Source organism: Apteryx mantelli, chromosome 1 (assembly GCF_036417845.1).
Source record: "Apteryx mantelli isolate bAptMan1 chromosome 1, bAptMan1.hap1, whole genome shotgun sequence".
Lineage (NCBI taxonomy): Eukaryota > Metazoa > Chordata > Aves > Apterygiformes > Apterygidae > Apteryx > Apteryx mantelli.
The window spans coordinates 36,322,595-36,348,501 of NC_089978.1; the positions used below are offsets into that span (position 1 = coordinate 36,322,595).

Here is a 25,907-nt window from a genome sequence, read left to right on the forward strand (position 1 = left end):
CAGGGTCTAGGGGCAATACTTAAAGGCATAGGGGATACTGGCCTTTTTGGATCAGTTTAGTGTCCCAGACTGAAGGACTGGGAAGTCGTAAACTGAAATCTGTCAGAATAGAAGTGAATAAGTGAATTGGGTTTCAGGCTGTAGCAGTCTTGTCTGTCTGAATGTCAATAGTGACAACATTAGGTAAAGCAAGTGATTTCTCGTCTTTCATCCCAGAAAACCAGGTAATGCACTGTGTAATTCACAAACATCAGCAGGTTGTGGTTTAATGCTTTTTGTTTCATGCTTTTTGAGGGTCTGAATTCCACTGCAAGAGGTAGCACGTGCTCTAAATTCAGCCCGTCATTACTTTTAGTTTGTGTGACTGTTAAAGCTGTGGGTTTAACAGTGTGACTTCTGTTGAATTTACAGGCAGACGCATTCATACGACATCAAATCACTTGCGGGGCGCTTTGGAAAACATGCGTGCAGGTGGAGTGTGGTGCCCGAGTGTGTGAGCAGAGACAGGGGAGCAGAGCGGGGCCAGGGCTGAGCGGCGTGGGGCGAGTGGCAGGCTGTGTCGACCCTGGATAACATACCTCTGCAAACTGTTCCCCCCCCCCCCCCCCGAAAAATGTAAAATGGTGTGATTCTTAGGGTGGAGATTTGCTGTACAGCCAAGCCAGGCTAGTGGTTCATTACCACCCACAAAAGGGAGGTCCCCTGCCTTTGGCTGGCAGCGCTCATCGCAGCCTTTTCTGAGCTGATTCAACCTGCTCACCGCACAGAAAAATGCCCGTGCTCCCCACCTGCCCCCCTCGGCTTTCTGCTGCTTTCATGTGTTAAATTGGATCAGAGGAAGGTTTAGCAGGTACCGCACAGACCTAAGCCAGTACAAGGAGAGAATGGAGAGAGAAAAGTGTGGTTGGGCTGGTAGAGAAGTGTCAGGGTGAAGCTATAGCACACAACTTCTGGCTGAGACTGGATCAGAAATGATTGTGTGTCAGAACTGTATTTACTACCTGCGTGTCTGCAGCTTTTTTTGTCTCAAGTCTGCTTACCCATGGAAAGGAGAATATACTCTCCTTTTTAACCATTCTCCGAAATGCTGAGAAGGGTTATTTTTCAGCAGAGGCAACCCATAACAAAAGGAGGAAGGAAAGAAGGAAAGAGCAAGGAAAAATGAGTATGTAAGTGGGTTTTTGCAGATGCTTGTCATTTCTGGGACATGACCTAGGAATACCTTCAGATGATTCAAGAAGACTTTGTGCAAGGCTGTACAAGGTCGGGGGGCTGTGGCTGTGTGGGATGTTGCTGTGCTGCTAGTGAAGACAGTGACCTTGCCAAATCTGTGTTTGCTAGGAAACACTGCAGGCAAACTTGGAAGGCTAGAAGGAACGAGTTTAGAGCTCCCTGATGCTCGGTTCTGAACCTATTTCATTTCAACCTCTTCTCTCACCCCTTCTACTTAGGCATAATTTCTGGAGGCTTGGAGTTTCCTGACTGCAGACTTGCAAAAGACTCTTTTGTGTATTTTGAAAGAAGATACAGCATTTATTATGTGAAGGATTCCAGTTAAAAAGTACCAGAATACCTTCCCTCCCAACCTGTGAAAAGGATAATGACCTGTACATGCGCTTTTTATACTACGACTTTTCCTTTCCTACGACTCTAACTAAAGTTCAGAAGACCGTTACAGTGAGCAAGTAGTGTTTTCTCTCAAATTTGTTGTGAGCTACAATCAGCTTATATTCACCTTGCACTAAAACATCCCTGAGCCGTGCCTTTAAATTGCAAATTAAGAACTGATAGCTGTGTGGGCTGTTTTCCAGGTATCTGAAATCCTGGGTTCTTAATTTCTCCTTTAGAGATGCTGTTTTACCGAAATCTTGGAAAATGCAAGAGGTTTGTAGATTGCAAACAATCTTCTTAAAAATAAGAGGTATGTGATCTGAATTTAAGACTAAGCTGTTGAATACTACAGTGATGAGAACTTTCATATACCCGTTGTCCCGTGGCAGAGACTTCCTTTGTGGCTAGGAACAAGCTACCTTATAACCTCCTTATGCAGTTTTTCATGTATAAATATTCGGGTCATTATGCATTTAGCAGTGTTAGACTGAAACTATTGCGTTTTTTGTGGCACCTGCCACAGTGAGAGGTACCAGTTCACAGATCCTAAGTATGGTGACAGTAACACCATGATAGGTATATATTATATTAAAATGCATAGCAGTGCCAGTACCGTTTCTTACTGTTGCATACAAGGAGAAAGGAGGGTGCAGGAGTTAGGGTGTAAATTTAGGATTTGTGTGGGGTCGTCATATGTTCAAGTGTCACCTTTACATAGACAGTGTGGTCTTGGGCTTATCACTCAGTTGTTCTTCAGTCCCATATCTGTGACTGGGATTAATAGTATTTCTATCCTGCAGAGATAGTGTGAGGTTAAATACATTGCAAAGCTTGAGATGCTCAGAAGCTACAAAAAGAAACAGAAGCAGAAGTTCCTTAAATCGGATTTTTATCTGGTGTCAAGCTGGAGTTTTCCCTGCAGTCTGCTGGGGCCCAGAGCCTGTGCGAGTGAGCGGTGCGAGCCTGGTGGTAGCGTCTCTCCTCGCAGCTGTGGTTGCAGCATCTGCAGCTGCTCTGGGAATGACACCTCCGTGTCCCACCTAGCCTGGGGGCTTGTTAGGCATCTCATGTAATGGCCTTATGTATAATAAATTAGGGAAATGAAAAACAGAGGAAGATGTGTCTGCATTTCAAGTGGGGCTTGGTATCTCCTGGTGCCTGTCTGCCTGCGTTGCACTCCCTCTGAGCTCACACTGGCTCTCCATGTCCTTCTCCTTGCCTCTCCGCACAGGTCTCCAGGCAGAAAACCCATTGCTTTCTCAGGGTGGAGAAAGGGCGGAAAGGCTGTGGGTTTTATGGCCCACGATCGCTTTTTGACAGCTTTGGTGCTCGTGCTTCCCCAGAGAACCAAGCCCTTTCTATGGGCAGGACTGCGGCCGCAATGCAACGCAGGGCTGGGCTTGGGCAGTTGTAATCGAGGTTTTATAACGTGGTTTCACTCCTGCAGACCTGCAGCTTTCCAAGCAAGCTAAGGAGGGACAGCAATGACCAAAGTGGCTTCCTCAGGGTCACACACGAGGCCAGCAGAAATGGGAGCCAAAAATCCAGGCTGCTGCCATGCCACCCGGAGTGCTGCCTGCTCAGCCGCACTGCTCCCCTCCAGGTGTAACCCCGCGTGCGTTTCTTCAGGAGGCAGAGCCAAGGAAAACTTGAGAATTTTATTATACATTATTTATTTATTTGCGCAGCATTAACTTTTCGGCTGGTTGGTTCCACAGTCTGCTTCGCCGTGTGGCTGCACAAATATTTGCACTAGGGAAAACAGCGGGGGGAGTAGCTCGGTGTGAGGAATATGCAGCCAGGACGGAGCAGAGGGTAGAAGCTGTTTAAATTGGCTTAAGTCATGCTGTTGGTCAGTGTCTAGCTATGTCTTTTGGGCAAATAATGATCTGAATTTCATAGGGATACTCATCCCAGCAGCAGGAAGGATTAATTCTTATTTAAACTGAAATTGTAGTTAGAAGGAAACCTGATACAGCTTCAGTGATGAACATCCACCTGCATTAGCTCTCACTAAATGCGTTTACATTTTATATATGTTTTTAAAAAATGTTGCTACCACATTGAGCTTAGAAACAGTGAGATGTCTGCATAGCTTGTGGTCTTATGGTCATACATCACAATGAAATGATTTTTAAGTCTAGTGATTGCCTGGATAAGTGTTTTTTTTTCCCCTGTAAAATATAATTATTAGACTTGCTTTAATAATTAAAACGGTACTCTGCCTGTGTCCATGTTACTGTTTCCTTGTAACTGCTGTGCACCTGGGTCAGATTTCTCCCCTCAGCCTCCCATGATTTCCAAAGGGTTTTGCAGTGCAAGAAACAGAAATACTTTTAGATGCAAGTTGTTGAAGAGAAAGAAAATACATCTGTTGCAAGAGGTGGAAAATATACAATGACTAAAATAACATCATGGTGTTTCCTCTACATGGCCTTTTTTCAGCTGAGAAATACAAATAAAAACATATTTTGATGAAAAGCCATGGTGAAACTACTGTGGTGGTAACCTAATTGATATCTTTACTCAGTAAGTGATAAAGAAACTACTGCTTCTCTGCTTGCTCTTGTTTTCTTCAGATCTTCCCCTAAAACGGGCTGCAAAATAACGTGATAAAATACATCTAATGAATAATGCCTGGATAGTTGCTCTTTAAACAATAAACTGGCAGCCAGTTTTGCCTTTGTTTTGAGTGCCATGCAAAGCATAGGGACCAAATTACTTGCAAGTAGAAACAAAATTTTCTTCTCAGTTATTAAGTATAACCAGTAGTTAGAAGTATTAATGTCCATAAAACAATCAGTTTTTCTCAGTAAGCCTCCTGTTGGACTACTGTTTAATTATTACTAGGGGATGTTTAATTACTGCGGTATTTAATTGTCTTTGGAATTTTTCCATTTATTAGAAGCAGCTTAAGGATTTTACTCACTGCTCTATGCAAGGCCATCTCTGCTGCTTTCATTCCTCCCCAGCCTCCCAGCTTCTTGCCCTTGGTTACACCCTCTTTTTGTCTGCTTGATTTTGTGCCTTTGTAGTCATACCTTCCCTTATGGCCAGAGTGGTTTCCAAAGCAGTATGCTGGATTCTGTCCTCCTTGAAATTAGCTTTGGTGGAAAATGAATAAACATGCCAGCTTGCAAGCACAGTGTGCGCTTACCCTTCCCATTAAAACAAAATGGAAAGAATTCTGTTCTCAGCCTCCATGCAATATTTTTGAGACCGAATTTCTGTCAGGCCTTTATGTCTCTAATGAATTTATAAACCCTATCCTAAGCGCTTAGATATTCTTCGTTTGTGTGTTTGGGCGGGTTGGAGCATGGGCCCATTGGTCTATTGTTTATCGGGCATAACACTGATCTACTGTTTATTAGGCACAACATTTCATTTAACAGCAAAGGGAGCATATTGGAAATCTGTTGGGGATTCTTGAAAGCCCTGGGGTTTGAGTTAAATGCATATAAGTACTCCTGCTGACTTCATTAAAAACTGCACATTGAGTAAAATTTCCCTGAGAGATTTGGGCCCCCAGAAGTTTAATTTTTCCAGGGTTAGCCAGTTTAGCGTAAGCAACACGGCTTTGGGATAGAAAACACCAGATGTTCTGTGGAAATTTATTTATTTCTCATAAAAATGAATAGGGTAGGATGTTATGTAATAAAACTCGCATTCGTTGAGGCACGCTGGCTGCGCAGAGCAACGCACTGGGGCACGCGATGGGCTATGAAGCGAGCTGGCGTTTCGCAGCGGTCGTGAATTCTCTGCTGCAGAAACCTACGCGAGAAAACCACTTTCTGCAGCGTTGCGGCGCTTGGCGGTGGGAAGGCGAGGCCGGGCGGTTGACGCAGCGAGGCCGGGCGGCCGCTGTCACGCCGCAGCTGCGCAACGGCGACGCCCGAGACGGCGACGCGGCCCCGCGGGCCTGGCTGCACCTGTCCCGCCTCGCCGGCACCACCGAGTTCCCCATTTCCCCTAAAACAAAAAATAATAATAAAAAAAACGCGGCCCTCCCGCACTTGCCGGGCGTTGGCAGCGCAGCGCGGAAAGGCGGCGGCAGAGCCGGGGCCGCCTGCGCGGAGCGCGGAGCGCGGAGCGGGGCCGGGTCCCCCCCGCCGCCACCTGCGGGCCGGGCCGGGCCAGGCTACGGCGGCCCCTGCCCGGGGCGTGCCGAGCCGAGCCGAGCCGAGCCGCGCCGCGCCGCTCCGCCCGGCCCCGCGGTGACTCACCGGGCCGGGCCGGGCCGGGCCGGGCCCCACTTCCCCCGGCGGCAGGAGCCATTTTAGCTGCATGAGGCTGCGGGGCTTCCCGGGGCGGCGGGGACGGCGCGCCCCGCGGGCCGGGGGCGACGGGCAGCGGGCTGCGGCGCGGCGCCGCCGGCGCTGCTGAGCCGGGAGGCCGGGCCGGAGCGGAGCGGGCGGTAGGTGGGCGCTTCGCTCGCGGCTCGCGGGGCGGCCGCCCGCCCGCCCGCCTCGTCGCACCTCGCTCTCGGGGCGGCGGGCGCGCGGGTTGCTCGGGGCGAAGCAGCTGCAGAGTCTCCTGTGCCGGGAGTTACTTCTGGGAGCCGCCCGCGGAACCGCGGCAACGGGGAGCTTTAAGAAAGATTAAACCACAAGTAAAACCGATTATTCCGTGCATAAGCGCTGTGTGAACTACCTTTAACTTTTTTTTTTTTTTTTTTTGCTTGTTACTTCGGGTTAAGGGCTAGTTCTGTGGCTCGTTCTCTATTTTTCACTTAATAAGCATTAACGCGTTGCCAGCATTTACAGTTTTGCTGCATTTTAGGCGTGCTGTTGTGTGTGAAATGTGTCAATTAATATCTCGGGCATGCTGCTGATCTGACTGCTTTAGTGACGGCTGGCTCAGCTGGCTCCATAATACACGAATCTTACTTTTTTCCCCAAACTCCATGTGCATTTACATGGATCTACTTAGTATGTAGGAGAGCATGTTCCAAAATGATTCAGGCAAAATATTAGTAATTAGTACTGCGGCTTTGAGTGGCTTTGCTCTGCTTAAATTTCCTAGTTGATTCTGAGCTCCCTTAAAATGGCAGGTTTGTAGTTTCAAAAGATGGTTCACTCTTCACACACACCAACTTAAATTGCGGTCCTGTCTCTGATCAGGTGTGGGTGCTACTACATAATTTTAAAGCAAAGGAAGTTAAATTGTTTTGTACAAAAAAAATGAGCAGATACTTACCTTTTTTTAAAAAGAATATTACGGAATGATAATAGGGGATTGTGTATGTGACGGTGGGACAGGCCAATTATAAAATGAGGTTAACTGTAGTTGTATCAGAACAAGAAACTCCTCGAAGCAATCGTGCTGTGTCAAATTGCTTTTTAACTTTCAATGGATGAGAAGTACTTTGATACTGCAGAGTTAATTACAGACTTCTAAACACAAACACAGTATTTTGAACAAGTAATGAATGTGTCTGCCTTGTTTGTATTTGAACAGAAAATCACACTAATATCTTTGGGAGTTTTTTCTGGATAAGGAGCTTTGTACCCTATATTTCAACCTTTCAGTTGAAAAATACAGTTGAATGTCCTATGCTGGAAAATCAAATGACGGGGAGCTAAAACTATTATGTATAAGGGAATACTTTCCAGCTTGCTGTATGGTGCCTATATTTGACAAGTATAATGGAGTCTTGCTTAATAGTGTAATCGGCTACAGGGGAGGGAGAGAGGGAGGCAACCATTAAGTAAATGGTCGTGTTTTGGGTGAGGCCGGCTCTTCAGTCCTTTCCAGTGTTCACCAGTATCATTCTCCTGCACTTCGGTGAGTTGTGTTTTTACTGCCTTTGGATTTTATGTTTTGCCTTTTTTCTTTTTTGAAGCAACAGCCATTGCAAGGGTTTTGCAAATTTATGTGGTGCATCATTTCACTCTGAAAAATCCACAGAGGAAATGATAAAACTACAAAGGAACCATCTGGGAGAAAAAAAAAAATTGTTTGAGTAGGTGGTAGAAGTTTCTTACTGCAAGATTCTTTAAGCTGTTTGCATTTTCTTTTTTTTCGTCATGAGTTTCATTTTTGGATCTTAGAACCGAGACAGTAGTTGTCTGCTGTACTCGCAAGGGACGGAGGCAGGAGCCTCCTTGTCCTTACCTCCTTTCTCTACTTTCCTCCTGTGCTGGACCTTGTCAAGACCTCCAGCCTCAGAAATTCGAGTTAACCTGTCCTATGTCAGCTCCTGGGCTGTGGCTGTTTATCTTGTGCAGAACACTTTTTCTGTGCTAAAGGGTAAGTAGTTGCTGCTGCTTTCTCTTGACCAGTGCTTCAAGGAGGAGCAGTTCCTCTTTGGAGGCAATGCTGCCATGTTCAGGCTCTTGTGCTATTGCGCCAGAGCAACTGCAGAAGCCTCTGGGCGCTGCAGTGAAATTAGAAAAAGTGATTGGAAATTCTTTGGAGCCTTACAGATACCAGCTTAAACAGATCGTGTTCTAGGAGACAGATAAGTAAGTGGGTTAGAAATGAAACAGAAATGGCATTATTTTTTCCTGATTTTTATAGCTGAAGCCTGTATTTGTATCTGCTCAAAAAATAAAAAGCAACCCCCCCCCCCCAGTCCCATCCTGTCCCCCCCTCCCGCCCCAAGGCAGGGATCTTTTGATTTGGATTGAGTTTGTGGTTGTTGAGAGATGTGCCATGGGAGTGATATCATTAGATGCCAGCTAGCCTGGACGGTATTTGCAGACCTGTGCTTTTGAAGACCTCAGATAAACTATAGAAATGTCTGTTTTCTAAAGTGTTCTTTTTTTCCTCTGTTGAATGTTAGAATTGCCAAGTCTATAATCTTGGCACTTAAACGAGAAAGAAAAAAGTAAATGTAGAGATTTTAAGAATGTTGTTGGCCTGGTATAGCCTGATGTTTCAGTATTGCTGCAAACTCATACTTCAGTGGTGTGTTTTACTCTTTGGACACCTCTGCATAAAAATACACACAAGGTGTATAAATGCACCCTTTTTCTCTCTTTCTCAGTCAAGCTGCCTTTGAAAGTGAGGACTACAGTAGGACTGTATGAGGTGAGCTGATAGAAAAGACTTTGCAACAAAAATGCAGGATTTCCCTTTGTAACAGAGGAGACCCTTTGATCTCCAAAACAGCTTTCACTTTTTGCAACTGTTAGTAAAGGTTCCTCAGCTTTCACAGGCAGATTTTGTTGTTTTCACTGACAGTTTTGGTAACTTGCTCGAGTTTTTGTTGAGTGTGCGAAGAGCAGCAAGGACTTTCCTCCTCCTGGTGATTCAGTGCAGGAGTGGCAGAACGTGGTGTTCGTGTTGCCAGCCTTGGTTATGATCCACTCTGTAAGCACTGAAACTTCTCTAAAATAAACCAGTGATTTACCATGCTTATCCTTTTAATGCTACTGATGTGCTTTAGAGATTATTTGCATTCTTAAATCTTATTTAAATGTTCCTTGCCAGATAATGTATTTGACAGAGACTCTATGTACTGAAATTTGAAGTCCTTTACTTATCAAAAGTCTGCAGCAGCAATGTGAAATGCTCTAGACATTTTCACTCTCCTGACATGAAGGCACTAATCTGTGTAGAGGTAAAAATGATTTATTCTTTGGTATGGGCCTGTCTTCAGGCAAAGATTTCAACTGTGTCAGTCTTTGTGCTATAAGGATCCTATCAGGGACTAAAGTTTATGCATTCCTACCTTGATGTGTTTTAGGCCTTAACTACCTAACAGCTATCTTTAGTGATGAATTGTATGGCTAGAGCTCAGGTCATTTATTTGTCCTTAGAGATCAGTCAGCTCAAGTCACATGTGACTTTGTACTAGGTTAAATTTCTAATCCCAAAACTACGACCATTTTGTTAGCCTTGAAAGAGCCTTTAATTCTCAATTTTGGTCAAATTATTTCTTTCCACATTGGAAAAAATACTAAAGATAATTTGCTAGGAATAGGAATGCCAAATATATAGGTTGGGAACTGTGGGAAAGGGTTGTTTCTAGATGAATTGAATGTTCTTGTCTGCCTTTATCATTAGACATTTTCTTCTGTTTCTAGAATATCCTATATGTAACTGATCATCAACATTTCTGCATCTACCAGGGAGCTGTGCGTGTGTGTAAATATATACATTTTTATATATTTTGCAAGACTGTTTCACACTTCTTTCTAGATAGTTAGTGTGAGCGTACTGTCTCATCACTTAGGTAAATGTGGAACGAGTTCTCAAACTAACTTATCAACACGTAGGTGGGTTGACTTCTTTTTGAGTGACTAACCTTAAGTGGGCTTGGTATAAATGTTTTGCCACATGAGGATGCTCTTCAGAACTGGGAGAGAGGAATGAGAGCTTGAATGGTTGAAATTGTCCTCTACTGTTGAAAGAAAATGTTAACATGTATTGTGGCTATATACTATCTCATCCCTCTGTATGTTTCTCTAGATGTAATGTGTTGTTGACTAGGTCTTTTGACTAGTTTAGTAAAACAGGTTAGGAGAAAGCTACTCCTCTGAGCTTTGTATCAAGTCACTTCTGCTGTCCTCTGCTTTCTAGTTATTTTGCTGTTTGTGCAGATTTATATTGGAGCTAGGGAAAGAAACACAAAAATGTGATTGTGAAACTACAGTTACAACTTGCGATACCTAGGGCTGTCCACTGTCAGAAAATTAATGTTTAACTTGCTCTTCCAAACAGACTCAATTTCAAGTTAAAAGCAAGTTCACACAGATACTGTTATTTTTCTCCTCTTTGTGCATGCTGCATGTGAAAGACTAGACAATTTTGGAGCTAACACGAATAATTTCTCAAGGATGTGATGGCATGGCTTGTTTTAGTGCAGGCTGTTTTTCCAACCAGAAGAAGATCCTCTTAGAAACAGCTCTCCAAAACTGTCTTGAAGGCACCAGGAGTTGCCTGTTGTCTGCTGAAGGCAGAATTTGGCCTGACATGTTCCTCGGAGGCAGTTGTTACATTATCCACTCCCATTCTCTTGGCATGTTTGCTGTTTCGCGCTGTTATTTCCCCCTGCCGCCTTCTCCAGTGTCTCTGTAAACTATTTGGGCTATATAACTATTCACACTTTTAACAGTGGCTGTAAATTGAACATGGGAAGTGAACAAGGGTACTAGCTATGAAGAAAATAATTATGAAGCTTACGTGTTGTCAAGTGGAAGGTGTGTCAGGCCAACACAAATTGCAAGAGTTTACTTTACTGGCTATCAGTACCTCTGAGCTAGTTTACAGAGAATTCTGTGAGCCCAGCAAGGCGCTCCAGCTGCCTTTCATATTATGTTATTGACATGGTGGAATCCTGTTTAAAAAAAAAAAAAAAACTTTTGTTTATTTCAAAAAGAGAAAAGAAGGAACTGTAGAGAGGAAGTGTCTATTTGGGGACTTTTTTTTAACGCAAAGGTGGTTTAGACATATGAATGAAAATGAAACTTTCTGTGTTGAGAAACAGCTTCAAGTTTGTTTGAATGCTAGAGTCAATTTGCAGTATTTTTACAAATACTGACCTTTTTGTATTCAAAAAGTATGTTTCTTCTAGTGTCAGCCAAAACCAACATTGAAATAGGTTGCCTGTGAAGCAACTAAGAGAAATAAAATTTTAATTTGTGTGATGGAGCCATAATATAGGAAGCCATTAAGTTAAACCATTTAACATTGTACTATGGAGGGATGTCCTGAGAAGAAAACAGAGAAGAAAATTACTATTTTTAGAATATCTTCCTAAGCACTCACTTTTGGAAGACATGTATAATTATACTTGCTTTATTTAATACAACATTCAACCACTTGTTTTTATAAAAAGCTAATTGTCTTTTAATATAGTCCTTCAAATGAGTTGTATTAAACATTTTTTCAGCGGTAATGGACTAAAAATCATTCTTCTAACATTTGTTACTGGTGATACTTTGGCCACACTACAAAATAAAGTAGTTTTGCCTGGTCCTTCAAATGTTTTGATAAAATAGTAGTGAGTTTCGTAGAAAAGATTTAATACTTTGAAGCCCCATAGTTAGAAAGGATGTTAAATATATTTTGTGCATTGATCCTGATGTTCATAGCTTTTAAAGCTTCTCTTACATGTGTCCTACCTTCAGCTGGACTTAGGAAACATTTTAGGTTGTACTGCCAGGAATCTCAAACACCTGAAAAGAACTGTGACATCATTATATTGATATACTGGGATTAAAAATGTGTTTATCTGAGGAGAGAGACAGCAGCAGTTACTAGCTGCAAATAGCTAGCTAGGAGAATAACCACTGCTCTTTAGGAGGAGACCTGGAACCACTGACCTGTGCATACTGTACTGATATGAACTGCGAGGGTTTCACCTACATCCCCTTTGGTTGTCTGTACAATGTTAATGGGAAGTTTTATGAGCTTACAGATTCATTTTTGTTGCGTTATGCAAGAATCTCTAAATAAGGTGAAATCAGGAAAAGACTTAATCTTTTTTTTTTTTTTTTTTTGATAGACTGTGCAGACAATCCAGCTTTGTATTCTTTTAAGGCTGACAGAGGCTGTGTTTAAAGAACCTGTTGTTATATGACCTATGTGGAACAAGTCTGGTATTTATGAACGAGATGGGCAAATACTACTAGTGCCTTGATGCTGTCTCTGGTACCTTCACATGTTTTCAGCTTCCCCAGCCCGTGTGCCCATTAAGTGTGCTCGAGCCTCAGCCCAGTTGCTTGTTTTCACTCATAAGCAAGGATTACGTGTGTAACCACCCTCATCGCTTCACTGAGTATCCCTTAAAACCCACACAGCAGTGGCTTAAGTGGACCTGCCCTGAAGCCCAGAAGGAGGGTTTGGACCAGGCAAGTTGTCGATACTTAAACCGCTCAACTAGCGAGATGGCATCCACTGAGGCTCTTGGCTTACCTCTAGGTTCCTGACGCAAGAGTAAGTTGAACTAGTTGAGCTCCAGTTGTGATTTAAACTCTAGACATATGTTTTGACACATGAACGACAGCACGCGAACTTGCGCCAGTACAACTTGTTTCAGTTTAGCTAAAGCTAAGTTTAATAGAGGTTGGGCATGTTTGTGCCTAGATGTTTCCTTGGCCGAGGCTGTGAGATTGCTCTTTCAGCTGCCTCTGTGCTGCTTGAAAGGTACCACCTTTGTTTTTTTTCTCATTGATACCATAGATTTTTTTCCTAGTGTCTAATTACTCTCCTCTCCCATCTGCTCTCTGAACTGTCTGTGTGAGCAATCCCTCATCTGCTTCAGGCAAAGTGAGCTGAGGTGGCAAATCGGCTGTTCATGCCATGAGCAGTAAGGCAGCCCATTGAACCAGGTTAGGGCTTGACTGAGGAGCAGTTGGGCTGAGGCATTTGTGGGAGCAGAAACCATAAGCTGTGGTTGGGAAATAGGGGGAGGGCGAACAGCGCAATTGTCCTGGGAAGAGGACAACTGTCCATAGCCCGGGTTTCATTGAAGCGGTAATTAGGACAAGACTGCAGGAGCAGTGAACTCTCTTCTCTGCATCCCGTTTAAACTCCCTTGACTTGTCCTCCAAATGAATTGTCTGAGTGCTACGGCTACATCCTAAGGAATGAGAAGACAAGCTTATTAACAAATAAATTAGATTGGATGAAAATTATGTAGTGAGGTAACTCTCAGTGCCAGAAAATGGGAGGCAAAGATGTTTGCTTGTTGTAGAACGTGTGCGAATTAAACCCTGAAACATTTTTTTGGTGGGGGAAAGGCATAGTGTTTTGTTTTGTTTTGTTTCGATGTTGTACGTTTTCCTTTGGGGAGAACAGGGAGAAGGAAGCACAAGGATGAGAATTTTACTGCTGCAGCTTTTTAAAAGAATGTTGTGAACTTCTTGCTTTGTTAAAAATGTTCTAGTTATTCCTGTCTGCTAAATCAGGTTATTGAAATGATGACCTTTGCTCTGAGCCTTGAAACAATACAAGAGGAAAGCAGGTGTTAGAGGAGTTTAAGCTCTGCCTTTCTCAGCTAGAAAATGTTAAGATAGATCTAAAAATCTAAAGATGCAATGTTATTACTAAGACTAAAAATGTAAGAACTGGGAAGAATTTTAGAAGTTGATTATGGTCAGTTGCCAAGAGCAATGCTGTGATAAATTATTAACTCATTGCACTGTACTCCCTCTTAGTGCAAACAGAATAGCTGGTTATTGTGCTCTGCTTGGTAAGTCAACATTGTAAAAAATTCCTTGGTTATCTAGAAAATGTCATCTTTGAATGTTTATTAAAGGGACACCATAGAATTAAAAATTCATGTTTGCCTTATTAAAACTGATTAAAACAAATAGAAATCTATGAATGCAGTTTATTTCTTGTCTTCTCTGGTGCCTGGTTAGTGGACCTCAGTTTTCTTGGTTTCACTCTTGCTCCTCTCTCTGCATGGCATTTTGCTGAGGTGCTGGTGTGATTCCTCCCACCTCCCCAGAAAAATACACCAGTAGCAAGGCAGTTAGATTAATAGATTTGGAGGCACAAAACAAGTTGACTCATAGCTGTTCTGCAGGAAAAGCAGTTCTGTGGAGACCACTCCTCCCATGCTAGTTATAACCAAGTTAGATGAAAAATGTATAAGCTGGCTGTTAAGAGCATCGCTGTGCCTTGCTGCTGCCATGCAGCAGCTTCTTTGAGGATATTCCTCAAAATTTTCAATTTTTTAAGAATTGGGAAATCCCGATTATTATCATTTGGTTTGTTAACTTTTATAAATGTAAATATCACAGCATTTTCTTTCTCACTTTTGGTGAAATATACAGAGTATGAAAGCTTACACAATCTTAAGGTGCCCAACAATCAAATTAATATATAAATGAAACCCCTACCTTTATTACAGCTCTAAAATTGTGTTACATTAATTTTTTAGGCTAATTTCATGGTGTATAAATAATATACCAGAGATGATTATGCCTGTTGATAACAGCTTTTTGTGTTATGCTTGGAGCTAATAAATAATAATACACCATGAAAATAATATATATGACTATCTTGAAATATCTGCTGTAATAAAATTTGTGATTCGTTAGTGGGACACAGATGAACTTTCAGGGTTAAAAAGAATATCCAACTTCAGAGTAAACTATTTCTGGATCATTGTCAGCATCCCTGCCACCCCACTTTTCTTAGGAAAACATTGAATCCTGCCAGTACATGTTGCAAGATATGACCAATGTGACTTACAAACTAAGAAGTGAATCTATAAAATGCTGTTGGCTACATAGTATTGTTGGAATCTGAGATGGAAAATACTTTTTTTTTTTTTTTCTTCAGTCCTTTTCTAAGTCCTTCTTCCAAAACAGCAAAATTTAGTAAGGTTCAGATCATGCTGCAAGGCTTTTTTGTTCAGAAGGGCTTTTGAGCAACTGTTACTTTGTATCTTTTTTAATTGTTGACTGTTTGGGGTTACTTGCGTGTCAGAAGTGGAACTTCAGTCCTAAGTGGCCATAAGAAATGCTGCAGAGGCGAGCTTCTGCTCAAGTTCTTCCACTGGCTTTCTGTTGGTTTCCGATGGGTCCTGTTGAGGGCTTTTTCTGACTTTCAGGGCATGAATGGATCAAGGCCCAGCTACATCGAAGGAATAATCTTGTCTTTTGAACCACTCAACAGCTGCAGTTCTTAGGGATAACCTGAATGATGACAGAGCTCAGACGGGAGCACATGAAAGGACGAAGCGCGCCCTTTTGAAGGCACCTACTCACAGAACAGTTTTCTAGGCAGAGATCAGGAGAATTTGCAACCTTGGCATTTTCAGAAAATATTGCAAAGTACTGACTTTGAGACAGTTTTTTACACTGAAAGTGATGATCAATATTTGTACACGTTTCCCAAAATCTCCTGGTTACAGTACTTTAGGATGGAGAGTCTTGGTCCCATAAAGGTTGAAATGGCAGAAACTCTATGAAATCCAATGATTTTTTTTTTTTAAACTGCTTTTGAGTTTACATCAAAAATGCTCCTGGACTGTAGTGGTAGATAATAGTGTTAAATCTACTAGGTATCAGCTGTTTTTTTATGTTTCAACTTAATATACTTGAGTGATGTGTCTTCTAGTACTTCAGTGGGAAACCTTGCCAGGTATTCAGCTCAAAATTGCTTTTGTTCAATTTTATACACTTATGACAAGACAACTGGCCACTGATGGGGCAGCATACGAAGTCTCACCCCACTCTGAGGTAGATAGCAATTCTTCAGACTGTCTGAGGAGAAGATTTCTGACAGGCTGTATTATGGGGTAATCTGGGACTGAGCAGAAGGCTTTACTTAAAGAGAGGCTAAGTGTAGCATATTGCTCTTTTTATATATGTAGGTATATATAATATATATAAAATCTGGATATTACAAGTATACCTACAATATATACATTACAATATGTATCAGATCTGCATATAAAACTGGATATTACAACTGTGCCAGTTTCTGCTGTTTTTTGAAATTTCAGTTTGTCTAGCAGTTGATTCTTTGCTTGCTTAATCCATATTGGTTCTTGCACTTTTCCTGTTGGTACTAAAAACTTAGTGTTTCCATTTTGTGGTAGGGTAACAGGTATTAGAGGTAGAAGAGCCACCATCTAACCTTTCCCCTTTCCTAGGAGAGGATGATCCCATTCGGCAGACGTGCTGGGGCTGCGTTAGGCAGTTTCTCAGTATGGTTTCTGCCATTGATTGTGGTTCATTTCTGAAGATCTCTTGCTTGTTTGTTTGCTTATCTATAAAGTCAAATAATTTGGTTTCTTGGTAGTTTAAAAGCCAGTCTGGGGAAGGACAGGTCTTAAAACCTCCAGAGATGTCCTGGGCCGTGCTAGAAGAGAAGCTGTGACCAGCATTTTATATAGTGCTTTGGTAGACTTACAGGGCCACGTTTCAGTAAGCTTGGCTTTATTACAGTTTATCCAGCTGACTGCCTTTTTGCGTGGGCATGACTTTTTTTGGGGGGGGGGAGGGGAGGAGGGGCTGGGGAGGTGGGAAGAAGGTGTCACTGAGCTCCTCCTTGTCATGTAAAGCTGTAGCTCTTGCAGGACGACAGGGTGGTTCTGTAACAAGTTTTTTTGGGGGAAAGATGTAGCCGTGAAGGCAGGAAACACTTGCCGTTTTGTCCTCATATCTGTGTCTCTGCTTCCTGTCAGTTAAACCACGAGCAGGGGAACAGATGCACTGAGAGATGACTCTACTTTAGTTTCTATCACAGGCAGCCATTGTGTAACAAACTGTGTTCTCAAAAAAACTATTAATGTCTATGTACTTTTGATTTTTATTAGCAATCTGAGACCCTTATTTGGATACCTGAGAGTAAAGACCAGAATTTAATTAGTTCAAGAGAAAGCAGTACGTGAATTCTTGAAGCATAACTGTAAAATAATAACTACAGGAGTTATCACTAAAGCAGTGAGAGCTGAGGTCCAGTACTACTTTTTCACTGCCATTAACACTGCAGTTTTTAAACGCATATGAAAAACAGAAGGGTTGTTTGGGCATGAAAACACACAATTTCATGAATGTCTTTCTGGGCAGAGAATTGCCATGTTTCTTGACCCTGTGAGGTTTTTATTGCAAGATCCTGTAATCTGCAGGGTGTTTTATTTATTTATATTTTTGTTAATCCACTTGTGGATTCACATGTGTCTCAGGAAATTTTGTCTTTTCATTAAACAAGTTGTTACAAGTGCACTCTGAAATTTCAAAAAAAAAAATTTTTTTTTAACGTGATAGTTTTGCACTAAATCTCATGATTTTTAGAGATTTCCTTCATAATTCTTCAGTTACCTGTTTTTGACTGGATTATTACTTTATATATATACATATTATTACTTTATATATATATACATATTATTACTTTATATATACATATTATTAGTTTATGTATATTATTACAGCATAGTTAATTTATCTCAGCTAGAACCCTAAGAGTATCTTTAGCAGCAGCAGATTTTGGAGAACTAAGTACTCTGCACATTAGAATCATATTAGAACGGAAACTGTGGATTAAGGTTTCTGCCTTTTGTCTGATTTGATATTCTTTTCTTCCTCCTGTGACGAACAGTGTAATTCCCGGAACTATTATTATTTTTTAACTGTTTATTTGTTGATTAGGCAGCACAGGGTAGAGAGATTTCTTTGCTGCATGATAAAACATTTTTTCTGTGTTATGTGTTCTATAAAGCAAAGGTTTTCAGCCTGAGAAGCCCATCCTCTGTATGGGGAGTGTGAAAAGGTTGCAAGGACAGTAAGATCAGATCGGGAAGGGTTTTTTTGTCTGACTTTTTTTGGGTTATAAAGCAATGTGCGTCACGCCCTGTGCTTGAAGTGGGGAGGAGATGGTTACGAGTGTTCGAAGCAGTTTTGTGCTCAGCAGAAGGGTTGCTCTCGCAGATGTGGGCACCCGCTGATGGCCCTCGGTGGTGCCTCAACTCAAGACCTGAGCTCCTGGCTCTCCTTGAGTTTCTGCAGGGCCAGGGGTGAGTATTACAAGGCCAAAATCTGGATTTTTGCCCCTGTGAAAGGCACCAGCTCTTGAGTTTTTAACATGGACTAGAAGCCTGATTTCTTTTAGTTTTGAACACTTTTTTTTTTTTTTTTTTTTTTCTTTTTTAGGCGAAGGTCACAAATATGGCATGCATCTCTGGGGGAGGAACACCTCTGAGAACCACTGCTTCAAGGTTACAGTGTCTTGACAAAAGGTGTGGTGTTGTTTTTTCTCACCCACCCACAATTTTGAAGTTAATCTGTTGTATCATAGCAAACCACATTTGATTGGAAATTAAGGCTTCCTATAAGCAGATCAAATATTTAACAATAGGAGAAGAAGGGAGGCTGGAGGATAACTAAGGGGTGATTTAGAAAATCTGTAAAGCAAACTCTCCCTGTGTTACCTTGTTTATGGTAATGGTTAATCTTCCACTTTAACCTCAGCTTTCTCTTGTTCTTTTTTGTGACTGTGTGCAGGTCGAATGCCTTACGGGGAGAGGGAAGGGTAGGGTGGAAGTGATGGATAAAATGCTTGTTTCGTCTCTCATTTCTATGATAATTTAAAAGTTTTCTGAACACAGAACTGATGTCTCCTGGGGTGCTCCTTGCCTGCTGAGGCTGTGGCACTGCGAAGGAGGCTGGAGTGCTTGCTTCAGCTGCACCACATGCTTATTTTCTTGGAGACCTAAATGAATCAAGGTCTGGATCAACTCCTGATAATTTAGGCAGTGCCTAAAGTAGGGAGCTTAGTTATCTTATGCTGACATCCTATAATGAATGGAGAAAAATTGACCTCTCCAGGAGGTGCAACCCACCTTTTCTCCTCTTGATGACAGAAAAAGCCTTGAGCAACCAAAGTCCTTTTTTTACACATGTGCCTGAGTCTCTTGGAATTAAGTGAGTTTAGTGGAAAAATCCTACTTCTTTGAGTCGACTGAGGAAAAACTCTCACAAAAAAACCCTCTTTCCTGACCATCAAAGCTGTGTTAGTGGGTCTCCACCTGATTCTTTTCTGCTATGTGACACCATTGGGGTTTTCTCCTTTGGGAGGCATGGGTGAATTTGGGTAATGGCCTCATTCAGACAGCACCCAAGAGAGTGCGTGTGGGCCCAGGTGAACAAGCATGTGGAGTACAGTGCCTTTGCCCTTTAAGCCTGTATAGCAAGAGTGGCAATCTGATTCTACAAGCTGCATATCAAAATCTGTGAGCCCAAATGCTGTAATATCTGTATTACTCATTCTGGGGAGCAGAGGAGAGGTGGAAAGATGGCTGGAGGAACAGGGCACAAGTAGGAGGTTGTGGTGAAGTTGCATTGCTTTCTGTTGCAGGAGGAGACTGAGCTGGGCACACAACTCAGCCCCAGGTGACCAAGGGATTTTGTGTGTCCCTCTGGCTCAGCCACCTGGCCTCCATCCGCAGCTGGGGCATCAGATTAACTCTCACTGTCCTATAGCAGGAGCTGCAGCTGAGCAGCACAGGAACCTGCAGAGCCACCACTGCTGACACGTAACTCAGTTCTGCAAAAGACGTAGGAACTTGCATGATGAAATGAGGAAGGGGTGGGATTTGAATTTCTCTACACCCGCTCTGCGGGAGCTCCGAAACTTTCCAAAAGACCTGCTGTTGTAGGTCTTTTCATATAGACCATATACATTCTGTGTCGAGTTCATTAGCAGCGAATTCCTGTGTCTCCCTGGAGCAGGTGCATGCTCGTGCAAGAGTGACTTGTGCTTCAGTGTGAGCATTTCTCCAGACATTATGAAATGAGAAATACTGGCCTGTCCAGACGTTGCCTTCCTTGGAGGGCCCTTTGCAGACCCTGCTCCTTTTTCCACATAACTCTTAAGAGAAATGTTTTTTGCTTTTTTATATTAACCTTGTTGGTCTTTGAACACTGATGAAACACGAGTCAAAACCCCACAGTGAGTATTGTTAGTCTAGCAACAAGCTGGAAGATAATTTGTATTCTCTTAATAGCCAAGTTCACTAGTTTGAAATTCCCCAGACAAATAGTCTCCCTGCCTAATCCCACCCTATACAAATACTTTAGAATCTAAAATTTAAACTATGCTGATCTATAAGAAGAAAAGTTCTTAAATGACATCGGAATATTAATTTCCATCTTATCCTACATAGGTGCAAGTTAATGTGTTTATTATTTTAATTACCATAGGCCCCATGAGGGGCCATGTTTTCAGTGTAATCTGAGTGGGTACATGGCATTTTAGGGCATATGAAAAAGTATTATCTGACTTTTAATTATGGGTTGAGTGAACATTCTTCCCCACTACAACTATGTAAGCCTCTCTGGCCTTGCATAGTTTTTTAAGGTATGGTTTTAGATGCAGTTTTCAAGGATTTGTTCTTTACCTAACATTTGGCTGCAGACATTTGTTTAAAACAAAGCAGATCTGCCGCGTGTTGCGTCCTGGATAGCTGTTCAACACGGCAGAAATGGCTGCGCTCTTTACACTGTGGTGGTTCTCCCCTCTCCCGTCCAATCTGAGTAGCCTTCTGCACCTGATGATTTAACCCAGCAGTAGCCTTTGGCCAAATGTCATACTGAACGTACTGGTGAAGGGTATGGCTGTCTTGGAATACAGCGCAGCCGTGCAGGGAATGCCTGACTTGGCGAACACCTGGAATCTGAGTGTTATCTATTTAAAAACTGGCTGAAATTAAAGATACATTGACGTCAGAAATGAGAGAAAATAGAATTCTGTGCCTTTCAAAACTGTCACCTTAGCAATACAGATCAAGTGAGTTAATGTTGAAGATGCTGATAGGGGAAAGAAGGAAAAAAAATACGGCAAAGTTGAGGGGAAAAACACAAACCTAATATCTCTGCAGGGACAAGGGAGAAATGTCAGGAAGTTTTAAAGAAACACTTCTACACCTTTTTCTAGGTACAGTGGCGAAAGGTATATTTGATGAGTCTGAATTGGATGTGATTATTGGGATAACCTGCACATAGAGCTCTGTGTGTGCCCTCCACACCCATAAGTGGCTGGCCATCTAGTAGCAAGGTGGTTTGTGTACCAAACAAGTTGCAGTGAGAGCCTAGGGGTTTTTGTTTTGTTTTGCTTTTTGGAGTCCCTCTGGGTATGTAATGCTTACCCTTTCTAACCAAGGCCATGTAATGTTCCTGGTTTTGGGCGTTTTTTAAGTCATTTCCAATTTCAGGTTCAGTTTTAAACTACCGTTTTGAGAATGTTCCGTGAGTTCAGAGCAAACTGGTTGGCAGGTGACTTTGCTCTCTTTCCTGCGTGCTGCAGGAGAATTTACTAACCATGCTTACTTGAGCGTATCTGAGGTATTTTCTTACTTCGTACCTTCTTTCTTGGTGAGCTGTGACCAGGAACACAAGTACAAATTACCCATGCAGAAAGCACGTACGAGTTCAGAGCTATGACTCATACTGCTAAGTGAAAAGGTGCAATTGCAGCCTTCTCACCCAAATGAGTTTTAGCCCTTTGGTGGGACCGTTGAGTTTTGAAGCTCAGCTCCCTTATTATATCATTTTCCTAAATAACATTTTATTAGCTCTTTAGCTGATGTGAGTTGCAGCTACAGTGATCCAGAAAATATGATAAAATGGAAATCAAATGGAAGAGTTCATCTCACAAAGGCCTGATGCCTTGATTTAGGAGTCTTCCTTGAGACAAGACAGAGTGTAATTTCCTTTGTTGTCACCTTTAAAAGAACGAGGTTATCATGGCTTATATGAGTTCTTGAATTGCGGAACGCAATTAAGCCAAAAATAAGAGTTGAATGCGCTAAAGCTAAAAAGCAGTTTCATTAGAAAAGGCAAATGGTGGGGGAAAAAAACCCAGACTTGTCTGCTCTGGAGGTTACTGGGAGGTTATTCATAAATTCTGACTGAAAAATATTACTTCCCTATCTGCTGGTGTTTCTTATCAATCTGCTTGGCCATAGGTAGGGTTTGATACTTTGAACTTCTCCTTATATTACCTTTCATTCTTGTTTCTACAGGCTTTTGAATCAGGTGTTTCAACCTGTGAAATGTTATGAGGTGGTGTCGCTCACTGTAGGGTGTTCTTTTTTGAAAGCTTAGTGCAAACATCAGTTTGGTGATTTTGGCATAGTAAGATATTCAGCTACCTTTTCTGAGAGATTTGCTGACTGAGATCTGTCTCTACTGTCCCAACCTCATAAATAACCTTGTGACTGTGTACTGTTGGATGCTTCAAACCCTTAAAAATAATTGCACAGTAGTGCTTGTCTTAGTTCACTCTTCAAACTATGTTTGTTTCAAGAAGATCTAATACGAAGAATTACTTCTGGTGGTTGTGGCTGAACAAGTGGCAAAACTGATCTATAGAGATATATCAAGAACCCGCTTGTTGTGGCACCTTACACAAACTATGCTGTATCTTCTTCCAGACTGGAGAACACAGATCTGCTCTTGCTTACTGGAAAAAATGGCACTGTTGAATTCCCATAGCATAATCATTGTAAATGCATTGACATAGAGTGCTTCATTTATAATAGCTGTGAGGAAAGTTAAATGAGGCTCCTTGCAACAAATAGATTAAAAAGGTTCAGACATAGTTTGTGAAAATGTGTTTTGACTGATAAGCTCTATAAATAAGAGGGGTTGAAAATATGATGTTTCTATCTCTGTTTTACCCATGTGTCACTGTTAACCACAATGTTAACTTTATATTTAAGTGCTTTTCTAAATCTGGAGCCAGACTCTCTGAAAGACTCAAAACCTTAATTGGCGACTTGTTAAGAAAGGGGTTTGAGAAGTGTTGGTTGTGCTGCTTTATGATCTATGTTGTACTATTTCTCAACCGAACCTCTCTTAGCCTTTTTTTTTTTCTTTGCTTTAATTGGATCTGTGATTCTTGTCTGAAGGGTTTAAAAAATTACTTAATTACAGATTTAGGTTAAAGAAACGAGCAATTAAAACTCTCCTTGTGTGCTTCATTCATGCTCTTTGAATTGCCTGAGTTGTATGAGGGTAGCAGTTTTACCTGTTATTGTTAATTTCAGAAAAATGGACAAGTCTGTCTAATTCTGAAATGTGATGTGCATGTACAGAAGCTGAGCTACTTGTCATACAAGAACAGATAAAATATCTTGTGTAGTCCTCTGCAGCATCAGCATCACAACTGATATTTCATGGGGCTGGCCAGGTGCCTTGCATAAATCACGAGCCATGCTGTGGCACCAGCGAGAGAAACTGCTGCTACTTTTTTTTCAGCATTATATGGTTTTAACTTGTTGCCTCAAGTGTCTAGACTGAGGACTCCAGACTGTGGAAATAGGATTGGCAGCACAGCCTCCAGAAAAGGATGATGGGCTATAAGTCGTCACGGGGAGCTGAAGGGAGATGAGGAATTAGTGCAGATAGATTATCTTGAACCCGAACCAAGTCATATGGGGTTTCTGCAAGGGGTGTTTTCCGAGGTGGTGAAAGCTATTAAAATAAGCAGCAAGTGTCTATGGGATATGGGTTCATGTGTCAGGTAGTACAAATCTCTCTTTGCTGCTTGGTTTCTGAGTTTTGTGGGTATTTCAGAGCATGTATTTTCAGAGTACAAAATAAAATTTAAAGATGTCTTTTAGCTGTCAGGTAAGAAGGAAAATGACTCCTTTGATGCTTTTTTTTTTTTTTTTTTTTTTTTTTTTTTAATGATTTGAGTTTTTCCTGTTGGTAGCAAGGGTTAAACATTGAGAGCAACAGGTATAGGCAGACTCAGGTATGTGATATGTTTGACTGTTTTGCAAGGTGCTATAAATGTTGGCTGCGTGTAATCTGATACCAGGGTAGGACAGGCTAACTTAATGAAGGAAAATAGACAGCAATGTAAAAGAACTGGAATTTCAAGTCTAGCTGACTAATAACAGCCTGCTCTAGAGGGCTTTGACTGTTCGTATTGCTGACAGCAAATAGGAGGCCAGCAGCAGAAATATTTCCTAATCTGCTCTATTTTCGCACTGATTCTTTAAAGACGCTGCAAAGGTAAGGTCCTTTACATTTCTGAGACTGACAGATAGGCTGAATGCAGCCTTGGATGGAAGTATGAGGTCTAAAAAAATGTCAAACTATGACTAGAAGAGCATGTGTATGTGGAAGGGGAGGGTCCAGTGAACACAAGCTGTGCTCAGATCAGTTTATGCCTCTTTTTAGTTGGTGCATGTCAGTTAAATCAAATTTAGAATTCTCAAATGTCTCAAATATTCAAATTTACCAAGGCAAATCACAGAGTATTTCTATGAGTACAACTTACAGAGAGAGTAATTTGGAAATAATGTAAATGTTCTGTTCATCCTGCTTGACAGTCCGGTTTGAATAGTTAAAAATAGGCAGACTGCAAAAGGGAAGCCACAGAATGCTAAAAAGCTATTTTGGAGAAGTTATAAAAGGATTATTACTGATCTTGGTACTGTAGCATCTTCTGCAGCATACGTAGGAGAGGTCTTGTGGAAATTTAACTGATCTAGAATTACCTATGCTTGACTGAAAAAGGTCACATGGAATAAGAAACTTCTGGCTTGCAACTGACCTCCACTGGCCTTTTGTCAGTGCTTCCTTTAACATATATACTTGGTGTGTAGTTATGCTTCAGTTAAAAAAACAAACAAACAAACAAAAAAAAACCACACAACAAAACCCAAAAAACTACATCTTTGGCCAGCAGAAAATGAATTCCTCTTTAGTAAACTTAACTTTCACCCACAGGCGAATTAAAAATAATGGCTCTAGTACTAGTCTGTGGGTAAGGTAATTTTCATAGGATGGTTGACAGTTTTATATCAGTATTTGGTACAGACTGGCAACTGGTAATTTGTGAATTTTGGCACCTAGCTGAAACAATTATCTTTAGTCTCCTTCTCTTATAAGGCAGTGTGGGTTTTTTTGCTGTGTTGTTTTTTAATCAAAACAGCAAAATTGCTTTGTGTCGAGCGTTCTTTTTTCTGTATTTTACAAGTTTTCCTCATAGCCTGCTTTAGCTATATTGGAGCTCAGCCCTTTTGCTGTCTCTGTAACTGGTGTACCCTCTCCCTTTGATTTCGTTTATCTGAAGCTGTTATAGCTGCTTATATGATCACGGTCTTAATCCTTAACAATGTTCTCCTTATTATTTAATTCTCCTTAAAACATGTGCTATTAAATGCCACAAACCATTTGAGAATGCCTTTTGAAACATATATTTATTTTATGGCACTGGAGTAATTCATTTGGGTTATAGGGATTTCTGAACCAGAATTGGGAATTTTATCAATTTACAGTTTTGTTCTTAGTATCTTAGTTAACTAGCTTTGTGAGATTATTTGCAATTTAAAAAATAGTAAAAAATCTGTCTTACTAATGTTGTTAATGCTGATAATTTGGTTATCATGTGGCATACATAAAAATCTTGTCTCTACAAATGTAATATTGGATAAAATAAGGTATACTGAGTGTTGTAGAAGAGGAAGTAATTAGAGATCTTTTTGTTTTCCTTTTTCTGCACAATTGGTATCTATATATAGTATGTATTTAGTATTTATAGTATCTGTGTGTGTGTGTATATATATAAAGTTTTTGAATAAAACATTTTATGATTTTACTAAGCTTTTGACTTCTGTCCTGTCTGTAACAAGGAGTTCAACCAGGTGCATCTAGGCTGATGTATTTTTAATTGATTTCCTTTCATTCTTCTAAAACTTGTTGCTTTTCAACTTAGTTGAATGTTTCCATATTCTCATTTTATAAAATGGGAAATAAGAGCACTGGATTATTTTCCTTCTCTTTACCAGTAGTGCAGAATTAAAGGCAAAACCCAATGTCAGACTGAAGTTAGTGGTTCCCAAGTATTTTGGACCAACAAACCATATTCCCCATCTT

The 25,907-nt window shown here is 41.3% G+C and overlaps 1 protein-coding gene across 4 annotated transcripts in view; it reads left to right on the forward strand.

Moving 5' to 3' along the window:
* The window catches only part of ELF1 (E74 like ETS transcription factor 1), a 92,704-nt gene that overhangs the window by 19,049 nt on the left and 47,748 nt on the right, over positions 1–25,907 (forward strand). The window contains exon 1 of one of the 4 annotated variants that reach the window (XM_067292546.1): positions 6,010–6,025. The exons of 2 other annotated variants lie outside the window; for them this stretch is intronic. The gene's annotated coding sequence lies outside the window, so the exon portion shown is untranslated. Of the gene's footprint in view, positions 1–6,009; positions 6,026–18,177; positions 18,257–25,907 lie in introns of those variants that run through there. One more of the 4 variants, XM_067292540.1, reaches the window with a different exon arrangement.